At 38.2% G+C, this 14581-nt stretch overlaps 1 pseudogene; it reads left to right on the forward strand.

The window, feature by feature from the left end:
* The window catches only part of LOC127906403 (tyrosine-protein kinase JAK2-like), a 100540-nt pseudogene that overhangs the window by 49112 nt on the left and 36847 nt on the right, over positions 1–14581 (forward strand).

Raw genomic sequence — 14581 nt, forward strand, 5'->3', positions numbered from 1 at the left:
CTACCCACTCGCCGTTTCCATTTACTTTCGCTGCTTCTAATTCACTCTCGCTTACCTAATCTCACTCGCTCATTTACTTTATCTTCGCCATTTACTTTCTATTTTCGCCATTTATTTACTTCGCTGTTTACTCCATTTACTTTCGCTGTTTACTCCATTTATTTTCGCTGCTTTCCACCCATTTACTTTCGTTTAATACATTTTACTTTCGCATTTAATTACTTTGCCATTTACTCTACTTTTGCATTTATTTACTTATTTTGCTTCGCTTACTTATTTTGCCATCATTTACTTACTGGCCATTTACTTACTTTTCGCTGCTTTCCATCCATTTACTCTGCTTTCCTCCATTTACTTTGCCATTTACTTACTTTACTTTCATTTACCTACTTTACTTCTTGTTTATTTACGCTTGCCATTTATTGCCACATTTTTATTCTTGCTGCATTTACTTCATTTATCTTTGCCATTTACTTATTTCGCTTACTTTTACTTTGCCATTTACCCACTTTGCCATTTACTTACTTTGCCATTTACTTACTTTCGCTATTTACTTTACTTTCGCTGTTTACTTACTTCTCGCTGCTTTCCATTTTCTTATGGTTTACTCCATTTCTTTTGAGCATTTACTCCATTTTTGCCATTTATTTACTCCACTCAGTTTCATTTAATTTACTTTTGCCAGTTTTTACTTCAATCTCACTTTACAGTTTTGCATTTATTCTTTGCTTTCATTTCATTTACTTTGCCATTTTATTTACTTTGCCATTTACTTACTTTGCCATTTATTTACTCCATTTTTGCCATTTGCCATTTACTTACTTCGCTGCCGATTACTTCGCTGTTTATTTACTTCGCTGTTTGATCCATTTTCGCTGTTTACCTACTTTGCTGCTTTCATTCTACTTCGCTTATTTACTCCATTTTTGCCATTTACCATTTTTGCAGTTTTCATTTACTCCATTTTCAGTTTTCATTTACCTACTTTGCCATTTACCTACTTTTGCCATTTACCCATTTCGCTTTACATTTGCATCTGCTTACGCTGGCCATTTAATTCGTCTTACGCTTGCTTACTTGAATTCGCTTTACGCTTTCGCTTGCCATTTACTTATTTCGCTTTACATTTAATTCACTTTACTTTACTTACATTTATTCTCGCTTCGCTTACTTTAATTCACTTTCGCTTATTTATCCACTCTCGCTTATTTCATCTACTTTCGCCATTTACCTTAATTCACTTTCGCCACCTACCCACTTTCCATTTACCTAATTTTCGCTTATTTCATCTACTTTGCCATTTACTTACTTTCATTTACTCCATTTTCGCATTTATTCACTCTTTTACCTAATTCACTCTTTGCCTTTACCCTCGCTTGCCATTTACTCACTTTTACTTTACGACTACTTTACTCGCTCACATTTAATTACTTTGCATTTACCTAATCACTACTTCGCCATTTACCTACTTTCGCCATTTACCTACTTTGCCATTTACTCTACTTTGCCATTTACCCATTTTGCCATTTATCTACTTTGCCATTTAATTACTTGCCATTTACTCCATCTTTGCCATTTACCCATTTCCCATTTGCCACATTTACCTACTTTGCCATTTACCTACTTTCACATTTACTTTACTTTGCCATTTACCTACTTTTGGCATTTACCTAATTACTCGCTTACCTACCCACGCTTACATTTAATTCACTTTCGCTACTTTAATTCACTCTCGCTTACTTCACTCTACTCTCCTTACTTCATCTACTTTCGCTTACTTCATCTACTTCTCGCCATTTACTTCATCTACTTTTGCCATTTACTCTATTTTCGCCATTTACTCCATTTACTTTGCCATTTACTCATCTTTGCCATTTACTTACTTTGCCATTTACCCTACTTTTGCCATTTACCCTTTGCCATTTACCTACTTTTGCCATTTACTTATTCTTTGCTTACATTTACTTATTCTTTGCCATGCCATTTACTTATTCTTGCCATTTACCACTACATTTACTCTACTTTGCCATTTACTCCGCTTTGCCATTTACTCCATTTACTTTGCCATTTACTCCATTTACTTTTGCCATTTACCTCTACTTTGCCATTTAATTCCGCTTTACATTTACCATTTCCACTCGCCATTTACCCATTTTCTACTTTGCTTATTTACTCCATTTTGCCATTTACTCTACTTTGCCATTTACCCGCTTTACTTCACTCCATTTACCTTGCCATTTACTCCACCCCGCCATTTGCCATTCCATTTACTTTGCCATTTACCTACTTTCGCTTATTTACTCCGCTTGCCATTTACTCCATTTACTTTGTTTTTTGCCATTTTTTGCTTACATTTATTCGCTTTTTATTTACCTTGTTTTTGCCATTTACTCCATTTGCTTTATTTATTTAATTTCGCTTACATTTAATTCGCTTTGCCATTTAATTCGCTTCGCTTACTTCTACTTTTGCTCGCTTTAATTCGCTTTCGCTTACTTCATCTACTTCGCCATTTACTCTACTTTCGCTCATTTAATCTACTTCGCTTACTTAATTCACTTTCGCTTACTTCTAATTCCGCTTACGCTGCTATTATTTCGCTTACGCTGCTCTACTTTACTCGCTTACTCTGCTTACATTTACTCTATTTCGCTTACCTAATCTCACTTACTTTCATTTCACTCTATTCGCCCGCTTACCTAATTCACTCACTACCATTACTTGCTTATTACCTAATTCACTTCGCTTATTCTAATCCACTTCGCTTATCTAATCCACTTTCGCTTACCTAATTCACTTCGCTTACTTAATTCTACTTTCGCTTACCTAATTCACTCTCGCTTACTTCTAATTCACTTCGCTACTTACTTCACTTTCGCTTACTTATCCACTCTTGCATTTACCTACTCTTCGCTTACCTAATTCACTTTCGCTTTACTTCATCTACTCTCGCTTACTCTAATTCACTTTCGCTTATTTACTTACTTCGCTTACTTACCTACCTCGCTTATTTACCTACCTCGCTATTTACCTACCTCGCTTACTTACCCACTCGCTTACTTCAATTCACTTTCGCCATTTACCCATTTCGCTTACTTCCACCCGCTTCGCTCATTTCAATCCATTTACTTTCGCTACTTAATTCATTTCGCTTCGCCCATCTACTTTCGCTTTACCTACTCTACCCCGCTCACTTCCATCTACTTTCGCTATTTACAATTCACGCTCGCTCACTTCAATCACGCTCGCTTACATTTACCTACCTCGCTACTTTCTAATTCACTTCGCTTTACTTCCATCTACTTTGCCATTAATTCACTTTCCCATTTACCTAATTCACTTTGCCATTTAATTACTTTGCTTTTCATTTCCACCTACTCTCGCTACTTCTAATTCATTTCTCGCTTACCTAATCTATCATTTACCCTTACTCTACTTACCATTCGCTTACTTCAATTCACTCTCGCTTTCATTTACCCACTTTACACTTACCCATTTTCGCTACTTAATTCACTTTCGCCATTTACTCTACTCTCGCTCATTTACTTCACTCTCGCTTACTTCATCTACTTTGCCATCTAATCCACTTTCGCTTACTCTAATTCGCTTCGCTTACTTAATTCACTCTACTTCGCTTCATTTACCTACTTGCTTATCTGCTCGCTTACTTCACATTTACTTTCGCTTACTTCTAATCTACTCGCTTACCTAATTCACTTCGCTTACATCTAATTCATTTGCTTCGCTTACTTAATTCACTTTCGCATTTAATTCACTTGCTTACTTCTAATTCGCTTTCGCTTACTTCATCTACATTTACTCTCGCTTACTCTAATTCAACTCTCGCTTACTTACTCCATTTACTCTCGCTCATTTCAATTCACTTTCGCTTACTTCACTATTCGCTTGCCATTTACATTCATTCTACTTTCGCTTCATCTATCTACTTCACTCGCTTACTTAATTCCGCTTCGCTTACTTAATTCATTTACTTCGCTCATTTAATTCGCTTTCGCTTTTACTTTACCCGCTTGCCATTTAATTCGCTTGCCATTTACCCGCTTTCGCTTACTTAACCCGCTTTCGCTTACTAATTCACTTTGCCATTTACTTTACTTTCGCCATTTGGTCTACTTTCGCCATTTACCTACGCTTCGCTCATCAATTCACGCTCGCTTTACGAATTCACTTTTGCCATTTACCCACTCTCGCATTTACTTACTTTTGCTACTTTCCATTTTCGCTATTTCACTTCGCATTTGCATCTACTTTCGCTTTCATTTACCCACGCTCGCCATTTACCCATTTACGCTTACGCCATCTAATTCATTTCGCTTGCCATTTACCCGCTTCGCCATTTACTCCGCTTTCGCTTACATTTACGCCGCTTTCGCTTACTTCTAATTCACTTGCCATTTACCCGCTTCGCCATTTATTCGCTTTCGCTTACTTTTCATCCGCTTTCGCCATTTACCCGCTTTCGCTTTTTACTTAACTTCGCTTATTGCGCATTTCCATCTCTGCTTTTGCACATTTACATCCGCTTGCTTACATTTAATTCGCTTTCGCATTTACTTGCTTTGCCATTTACTTCTCACTCTCGCTTACTCTAATTCACTCTCGCTACTTACTTCTATCTCTGCCACTTCTAATTCACTTTCGCTTACTTCAATTCACTTCTACCATGCTATTCACTCTTCATCCTATTCACTTTCGCTTACTTCAATTCACTCTCGCTCACTTACTCTACTCTCGCTTACTTAATTCACTCTCGCTTACTTAATTCATCTACCTCGCTTACCTAATTCACTTCGCTCACTTCTATCTACTTTGCCATTTACTTATCTCACTTATCACTCGCTCTCATCTACTCGCTCATCTATTCACTTCGCTATCTAATTCGCTTCGCTTACCTAATTCATCTACTCGCTAATTCACTACTCTCATTTCAATTCGCTTATTCACTCTACTTCTACTCTGCTACTACTTACTCATTTACTTTACTCTAATTCACTTTGCCATCTAATTCGCTCGCTTACCTACTTCATTCACTTTCGCTTATCTAATTCATCTACTCGCTTATCTAATTCACTTTGCTACTCTACTTCACTCGCTTACTCTAATTCACTTCTCGCTTACCTTACTTCATTCGCTCGCTTTACCACTCTACATTCGCTTACCTAATTCGCTTCGCTTCATCTACTTCACTTTTGCTTCATCTACTTCACTACTTACCGCTTACTTCTAATCTACGCTTTCGCTTACCTCACTCGCTTGCATTTACTACTTTCGCTTACTTCATCCACTCGCTTACTTAATTCACTCTCGCTTACTTTCATCTACGCTCTGCCACTTAATCCACGCTGCTTACCTAATTCTACTCTCGCTTATCTAATTCACTTTCGCTTACTTCTATCTACCTCGCTCACTCTAATTCGACTTTCGCTTTACCTAATTCGCTTCGCATTTCCTCCGCTTTCGCTTACTTAATTCACTCTGTCATTTAATTCGCTTTCGCTTACTCTATTCGCTTACATTTACCTAGCTTCATTCGCCTACTCTGACCCGCTTCGCTTATTTAACCGCTACTATTTAATTCGCTCGCTACTTACCATTCTACCTTTGCCATTTAACTCACTTTCGCTTACTTACTCTACTTCGCCATTTACTCTCGCTTTGCTTTTCACTTAATTCGCTTTCGCTTATCTTTAATTCGCTTTCGCCTACTTCACTCCGCTCACATTTACTACCTCTACATTTACTCCATTTACTTTGCTCTACTTAATTCATCTACTCGCATTTACTCTCACTTCGCCATTTACCTATCTCTGCTTACCTAATTCACTTTCGCTTACTCTAATGCTCTACTTTCGCTCATCTAATTCACTCTCGCTTACTTCTCACTCCATCTATCCATCGCTTACCTAATTCATCTACTCGCTTACTCTAATTCACTCTCGCTTACCTAATTACTCGCTTGCCTACTTCCATCTGCTCCTACTTTCGCTCATTTACTTACTTCGCTAATTCACTTCATTTCGCTTACTTAATTCGCTTTCGCTTACTTAATTCATCTACTTTCGCTTAATTCATCTACTCTCGCTTACTTCTACTCCGCTTTCGCTTACCTAATTCACTTACTTCGCTTACCTAATTCACTCTCGCTTACCTAATTCACTCTCGCTTACCTAATTCACTACTCCTACACTAACTCACTTCGCTTACCTAATTCACTTTCGCTTACTCAATCTACTTCGCTTACCTATCCGCTCGCCTTTACCTAATCCACTTCCTCGCTTACTATCTAATCTCGCATCTTCACTTAATTCACGCTCGCTTCATCAATTCACTCTCGCCATTTAACTCACGCTCGCTTGCTGCATCTACTTCACTCTCGCTTCTATCTACTCTACTCTCGCTTGACTCTAATTCACTTATCGCTTACTAATTCATTTCTACTTACTTCGCTTATTCACTTTATTCATCGCTTTCGCTTTCATTTCATCTCGCTCGCTTACCTAATTCACTCGCTCACGAATCTACTCTCGCTTACTCATCTACTCGCATCTAGCTCACTATCATTTACTCTCACTCTGCCTCTCATTTACGCTGCTTATCCATCTACTCTCGCTACTCTAATTTACTTTGCTACTTCACTTACTTTCGTTCATTTCAATTACTTTCGCTCATCTAATTCGCTGGCCACTTTACCTAATCTACTTTGCCTTATCAATTTACTCATGACATTATCTCTCGCTTACTTTACTCCGCTTTCGCTTACTTTAATTCGCTTCATCTAATTCGCTTCGCCATTTAATTCGCTTCGTTTACTCCGCTTTGCCATTTATCCGCTTACATTTAATTCGCTTTCTACATTTAATTCGCTTACATTTAATTCGCTACATTTATCGCTTTCACTTTAATTCGCTTACATTTACTCGCTTTTGCTATTTAATTCGCTTGCCATTTAATTCGCTTTCGCTTATTCAATTCACTTCGCTTATCCATTTAATTCTACTTCGCTTACTTAATTTACTCTCGCTTTCATTTACTTCACATTCTACTTTACCTCGTCATTTAATTCACTTCGCTATTCTAATCTACGCTCGCTCATCTAATTCACTTTCGTCATTTACCCATTTTCGCCATTACTCTACTTTCGCTACTTCTACTCGCTTTGCCATTTAATTCGCTTTCGCTTACTTTAATTCGCTTTGCCATTTAATCTCGCTTACTTAATTATCGCTCACATTTCACTATCTCGCTTACTTTAATTCGCTTTCGCTTACTTAATCCGCTTTCGCTTACATCTACTTCGCTTTACTTCATTCGCTTACATTTAATTCGCTTTCGCTTACTTAATTCGCTTTACATCTAATTCGCTTTGCTTATCTAATTCTACTCTCGCTTACCTAATTCATTCACTTTCGCTTACTCTAATTCACTCTCGCTTTTTACTTACTTTATCTCGCCATTCTAATTCACTTTCGCTTACCATTTACCATTTTGCCACGACGCTTTTGCCATTTAATTTTACGCTTGCCATTTACGACCCATTTTTGCCATTTACTCCATTTTGCTTTTTATTTACTTTGCCATTTACTCCATTTGCCATTTACCCATTTACTACATTTACATTTTTGCCATTTAATTTACTTCACATTTACTTATTCTTTGCCATTTACTCATTTTGCCATTTATTTACTTCGCATTTACTCCATTACATTTGCTTACATTTAATCGCATTTTCTTACTTGACTCCATTTACGATGCCGATTTTTATGACGCATCGATTTTTGCTTATTTATTCGCTTACATTTACCCATTTACTTACATTTAATTCATTTTACTTACATTTAATTTATTTTTACATTTACCCATTTTGCTACATTTACTTATTCTGCCATTTACCTATTTCCATTTTGCTATTTTGCCATTTGCGATGACGACGCTTACCATTTACTCCATTTTTGCCTATTTACCCATTTTCGCATTTATTTACTTTGCCATTTACGACGCATTTTTGCTTACCTAATTACTTTGACTCCGATTCACTTTTGCCATTTAATTCACTCTCATTTATTTATTCTTTGCTTATTTAATTCACTTCGCTTACCATTTACTTCGCTATCTCGCTTACTTAATTCGCTCTCGCATTTACCTACGCATTTACTTTCGTCATCGAATTCATTTTGCCATTTAATTCGCTTTCGCTTTTGTTTACCCATTTACTTTCACTTTGCATTTACTCCATTTACTTTCGCTTATTTAATTCCTTTCGCTCACTTCCATTTACTTTGCCATTTACGATCCATTTACTTTGCCATTTACTCTGTTTTTGTTTTTACATTTAATTTCACTTTCATTTACTCCATTTTACTTTACTTATTTATTCCCGCTTGCCATTTAATCCGCTTGCCATTTAATTGCTTTGCCATTTACCTCGCTTAATTCATCTACTCGCATTTACTTCAATTCACGCTCGCTTGCCATTTAATTCACTCTCGCTTATTTAATTCACTCTCATTTACCTACTCTGCTCGCTCACTTTGCCATTTACTTTCACTATTTATTTCCATTTTCATGATCTACCTCGCTACTTCAGACGATGCTCGCATTTACTTCAATTCACTTTGCTCGCTTTAACTCTATTTTGCTTATTCAATTTACTTTGCTATCTACTCCATCTTCGCTCATTTCTACCCACTACGCTTACATTTGTCCGCTCGCTTACCTAATCTCACTTTGCCATTCGCCCATTTTTCAATTCACTTACTTTGCCATAATCTACCGCACATTTCATGCTACTGCATTTAATTTACGCTCGCTTACCTAACCCACTCACATTTACCCACTTTCGCCATTTAATTCACTTTCGTCATCGACTTCGCATTTACCTGCTTCGCTTCACTTCAATCTGCTTTCGCTTACTTCTAATTCCGCTTCGCTTACTTCTACTCCGCTTTCGCCATTTAATTCGCTTCGCTTACTTCAATTCGCTTTCGCCATTTAATTCACTTTACCATTTAATTCGCTTTCGCTTACTTAATTCGCTTTCGCTTATTTAATTCGCTTTCGCTTATTTAATTCGCTCGCTTTTACATTCGCTACATTCATCTACTTCACTTTGCTTACTATCCATTTCTACTTCGCTTACTTAATTCACTCTCGCTTATTTATCTATCTCTGACTCTACTTCATTCTACTTCGCTTACTTAATTCACTTCGCTTATTTCAATCTCACGCTCGCTTACTTAATCTACTTTCGCTTACTTCATCTACTTCGCCATTTACTCTACTTTCGCTTATCTAATCCACTTTCGCTTACTTTACTCCATTTACCTCGCTTACTTAATTCATCTACTCTCGCTCACTTTACTCCACTTTCGCATTTACTTATCTTTGCGCATTACCTAATTTTTGCCATTTACTTACTTTGCTTCAAATCTACCTGCACTTTCGCTTTATTCTAATTCCGCTTTCGCTTATTTACTCCATTTACCTCGCATCTAATCCATTCTCGCATTTATTCGCTTTCGCTTACCTAATTCATCTACTCCTGGGCTTTTACCTACATTTAATTCACCTCGCTTACATTTAATTCATCTCTCGCTTACCTACCCGCTTCGCACGACCTTTCTACTCTACTCTCGCTTACCTAATTTACTTTGCCATTTAATCCATTTACTCTCGCTTACCTAATTTACCCATTTTCGCTTACTTAATTCATTTTTGCCCTAATTCGCTCGCTTTACATTAAGCTCCATTTACTCTCGCCACCTATTCACTTTGCCATTTAATTCACTTTCGCATTTACTTCAATTCAACTCGCTTTACTCCATTTACTTTCGCCATTTAATTCATTTACCTCGCCATTTACCCATTTACTTTGCCATTTACTCCATTTACTACATTTACTCCGCTTTGCCATTTAATTTTACTTACTTTGCCATTTATCTGCTTACATTTACCAGTATTTACTTGCTTTGCATTTACTCCATTTATCTTTGCCATTTACTCATCTCTGCATTTAATTGCTTACATTTAATTACTTTGTTGCCATTTACCTACTTTAGCGTTTGCTTATTTAATTTACTTTAGTTTGCCATTTAATTACGCTTGCATTTACTCCATTTACTTTAGCCATTTACTCCGCTTGCCATTTACTTTACTTTAGTTTTCACATTTAATTCGCTTTGCCATTAATTCGCTTGCCATTTACTCCATTTACTTGCTTTATTGCATCTACTTTACATTTACTCCATTTTTGCCATTTACTCTGCTTGCCATTTTACCCATTCACTCCCGCTCACTCCAATGAATCCACTTCGCCTCACTTCTAATCACCCCAGCCCATGTTCTTAAAATTGTATTAGTGTTTGTTGTATCACATAATCTCAGCTCTTTGCTGCTATTGATGCTAGTATGTAATGGACCCAATTGTAACTAAACAAATTCTTTCACCTTCCTCCCTAGCTATAAGTCGCTCCTGCCCAAGGACATACGTGCCCATATCCAAGAGTACCATTTTGTGACCCGAAGAGGATCCGCCATCGCCCAGGAAGTTCATCCAGCAGTTCAGCCAGTGTAAAGCCACGGCTCGTGACTCAAGCTCAAATACCTGGTAAACCTGAGACGCTGCACCCAGCCTTCTACTCAGAGTGCTTCCGTGTCACTGAGTCCTTGGAAGGAGAGGTCACCATTGTCGTCACAGGAAACAACGGCATCCAGTGGTCCCGGGAGGAGGATAAGGAGGCAGAGAAGGTAGGGGAGAAGTAGCGTTTTCTTTCTATTCTTCTTTCACTCTCTTCCTTTTATTCTTGTTCCTTGTTGTCTCGTTCTTTTCTTTCGTATTTTTCCTTCTCGTCTTCTCCTTTTATCTTTCTTCCTGAAAGCACATATGACCTGTTGAGACAACCACAAAGGCTCGAGTTAGTCATGTGTTCAAATAGTCTCCTGTAATAATGTCGTAGAGAGTCAGAGAAAGGATGTTTGAAACGGTTGTGCATTCAGGGTGGCTGCTACTACTCTTACTCTCTCTCTCTCTCTCTATAGGGTTTCCAGATGTACTGTGATTTCCTGAAGTTATTGACATCAGCATCAAACAAGCCAACAAGGATGGCTCTATCGAGAGTCGTATCGTCACCATCAACAGACAGGACAGTCAGACTCTGGTACGATGACTCTGCTAACCTCATAACTCAGACAGGGACAAGGACATAATTTGTATCTGAAATGACAAGCTATTTCCAATATAGTGCACTACTTTTGAGCAGGGCCATAGGGCGAAGTGCACTTTGTAGGGGAACAGGGTGACATTTTAGACTCAGACCAGCTGATATGTTAGATCAGAACAGGAACATGTCTCATGTATTATGCGTAACAGAGGACTGATCCACCTCCTCTTATCCTCCTCCATCTCTCTCTGCTACACAGGAGCTGGAGTTCCGTTCCCTGTCGGAGGCTCTGTCCTTTGTGTCTTTGGTGGATGGCTACTACCGGTTCATAGCCGACGCTCACCACTTCCTGTGTAAAGAGGTGGCGCCCCCTAGGCTGCTGGAGGCCATTCAGAGTTACTGCCATGGTCCAGTCTCGTAAGTCTAGACTAGGCACATACTGTACAAACACAAGAACATCCACACACACATAGACACGTGTACTAGGGGTGTGTGGCTCAGCAGGTTTGTTCACCCATCCGCAACCGCCCAACCTATATGTGATAACATGACAATCTGAGGCCTGCACCCTAACCCGCTAATATCGAAAATGCACAACAGTTGGCTAGTCGGAGACGGCGTAACGATTTGATAGCGGGTGCAGGACTTGTTTTGCCTGATATGTTAGATATGTTGCCCTAGAAGACTAAATAAACTATTTTAGGTGTCCGTGTCGGCTATTTGGCGTGTCGGCTATTTGGGGATTGGCGTGTCGGCTATTTGGCGGACGTACTGTTAGGCTCTAAAGTTTAGGCTTAAGCACTAATGACAGATCATCTAAAATAATTTCATGTAGCCTATAGATATAAATTGCACATTTATGCATTTTTAAAGGCATTGTCTTCTGTTTTTATTCAATCCGCAAATTGTCATGACCTAAACCCGCTTTGTCCCGCCGGATATAAATTGTCAACCCCTCATCACTAACTTGTACATATACAAGCACATATATACGCACATATATACGCATATATATACGCGCATATATATACGCACATATATACGCATATACACGCATATATATACGCACATATATACGCAGATATATACGCACATATATAGAGCATATATATACGCATATATAGAGACGCATATATATAGGAGAGAGAGACGCATATATACACGCAGAGATACGCAGATAGAGCACGCATATATATACGCATATAGGCACGCATATATATACGCATATATATACGCACATATATAAGGGGCAGTATATATACGCATATATATACGCATATATATACGCATATATATACGCATATATATACGCATATATATACGCATATATATACGCACATATACGCACATATATACGCATATATATACGCAGATAGAGAGACAAAAGAGAGTTACGCATATAATACGCGCGCATATATAGCGCATATACACGCATATATACGCATATATCACGCATATACGCATATATATACGCATATATATACGCATATATATACGCATATATATACGCATATATATACGCATATATATACACACATATATACGCATATATACGCATATATATATACGCATATATATACGCATATATACGCATATATATACGCATATATAGCACGCATATACGCATATATAGCACGCATATATATATATATATATACGCATATATATACGCATATATATACGCGCATATATATACGCATATATATACGCATATATATACGCATATATACGCATATATATACGCATATATATACGCATATATATACGCATATATACGCATATATATACGCATATATATACGCATATATATACGCATATATACGCATATATACGCATATATATACGCATATATATATACGGCAGACACATATATACGCATATATATACGCATATATATACGCATATATACGCATATACACGCGCATATATACGCATATATATACGCATATATATACGCATATATACGCACATATATACGCACGCACAGTACGACTATGACTGACCATATCTGTTCTGTCTCTATCCTCAGGATGGACTTTGCTATCGGTAAGCTGCGGCGGTCTGGGAATCAAAAGGGTCTGTACATCCTCCGTAGCAGCCCTAAGGACTACAACAAATACTTCCTGTCTTTGTAGTGGGCGTGAGTATAATACCATACAGGTTGTTGAAAGACATGCTGCTAAGTGTGTTTAGTCCAGACCCTTCAGTGTTTCCAGATCTGAACGGGTCTGATAGGTATGCAGGCGTACTGGTGCAGCTTTCACCATATTTCTAACACCTTACATATCTACAAACTTTGAAGGGTAAGGACCAATAGGGAGTGGTAGGGTGCATATCTGATCTGTGTCCCCTGCAGTGTGACAGCCTAGTTGAGTACAAGCACTGCCAGATAGTGAAGACGGATCAGGAGACTACATCCTCTCTGGGGCCACGAAGAGTTTTGCTTCTCTGAGGGAGCTGCTCCACCGCTACCAGAAGGAAGCTCTGCGCTCTGACGGACACATCTTCCAGTTCACCAAGTGCTGCCCGCCTAAAGCGAAAGGTGAGGAGGTCAGGGAATAAGGGTCATAGCTGTGTTTTGTGATTAAACAATATCATAAACTGTGGGCTGACTCCAGCTCTCCAGCCACACTCAACACTAAGTCTATATTCTCACAGTAGTTTGATGAACAATGTTGTCATGTTGTGTTGCTACCATGCTGTGTTGTCATGTGTTGCTGCCATGCTATGTTGTTGTCTTCGGTCTCTTTATATAGTGGTGTCTCTCTTGTCGTGATGTGTGTTTTGTTCTATATTTTTATTTACTGTATTTTTAATCCCAGGCCCTTGTCCCCGCAGGAGGCCTTTTGGTAGGCCGTCATTGTAAATAAGAATTTGTTCTCAACTGACTTGTCTAGTTAACTATATAAAAATAATGCACTATTGTTTAAAAGGAGAGTGTGTTTAGTCCAGACCCCAAACAAATTCTTATTTTCATGACGGCCTAGGAACAGTGGGTTAACTGCCTGTTCAGGGGCAGAAACGACAGATTTGTACCTTGTCAGCTCGGGATTTGAACTTGCAACCTTTAGTTACTAGTCCAACACTCTAACCACTAGGCTACGCTACCGTCCCGGGGCAGTATTATAGTCCGAGCTCTTGTAAAATGATCATCATCTAGGTCATAACGTTCAAGAGGGTTTATTTTGGTCATGTATGTTCACCATGATGTTCAATTCCCTTGTCTATAGTCAACACAACAGAAACACACTTAGGTTACACGTACTGTACATAACATTATGCTGTGTCACATTCAGTCCCAGTCTAAAGTTTGGACACTCCTACTCATTGAAGTGTTTTTATTTTATTTAGACTATTTTCTACATTGTATAATAATAGTGAAGACATCAAAACTATGAAATAAC

The sequence above is a fragment of the Oncorhynchus keta genome, chromosome 12 (assembly GCF_023373465.1).
Source record: "Oncorhynchus keta strain PuntledgeMale-10-30-2019 chromosome 12, Oket_V2, whole genome shotgun sequence".
Taxonomy (NCBI): Eukaryota; Metazoa; Chordata; class Actinopteri; order Salmoniformes; family Salmonidae; genus Oncorhynchus; species Oncorhynchus keta.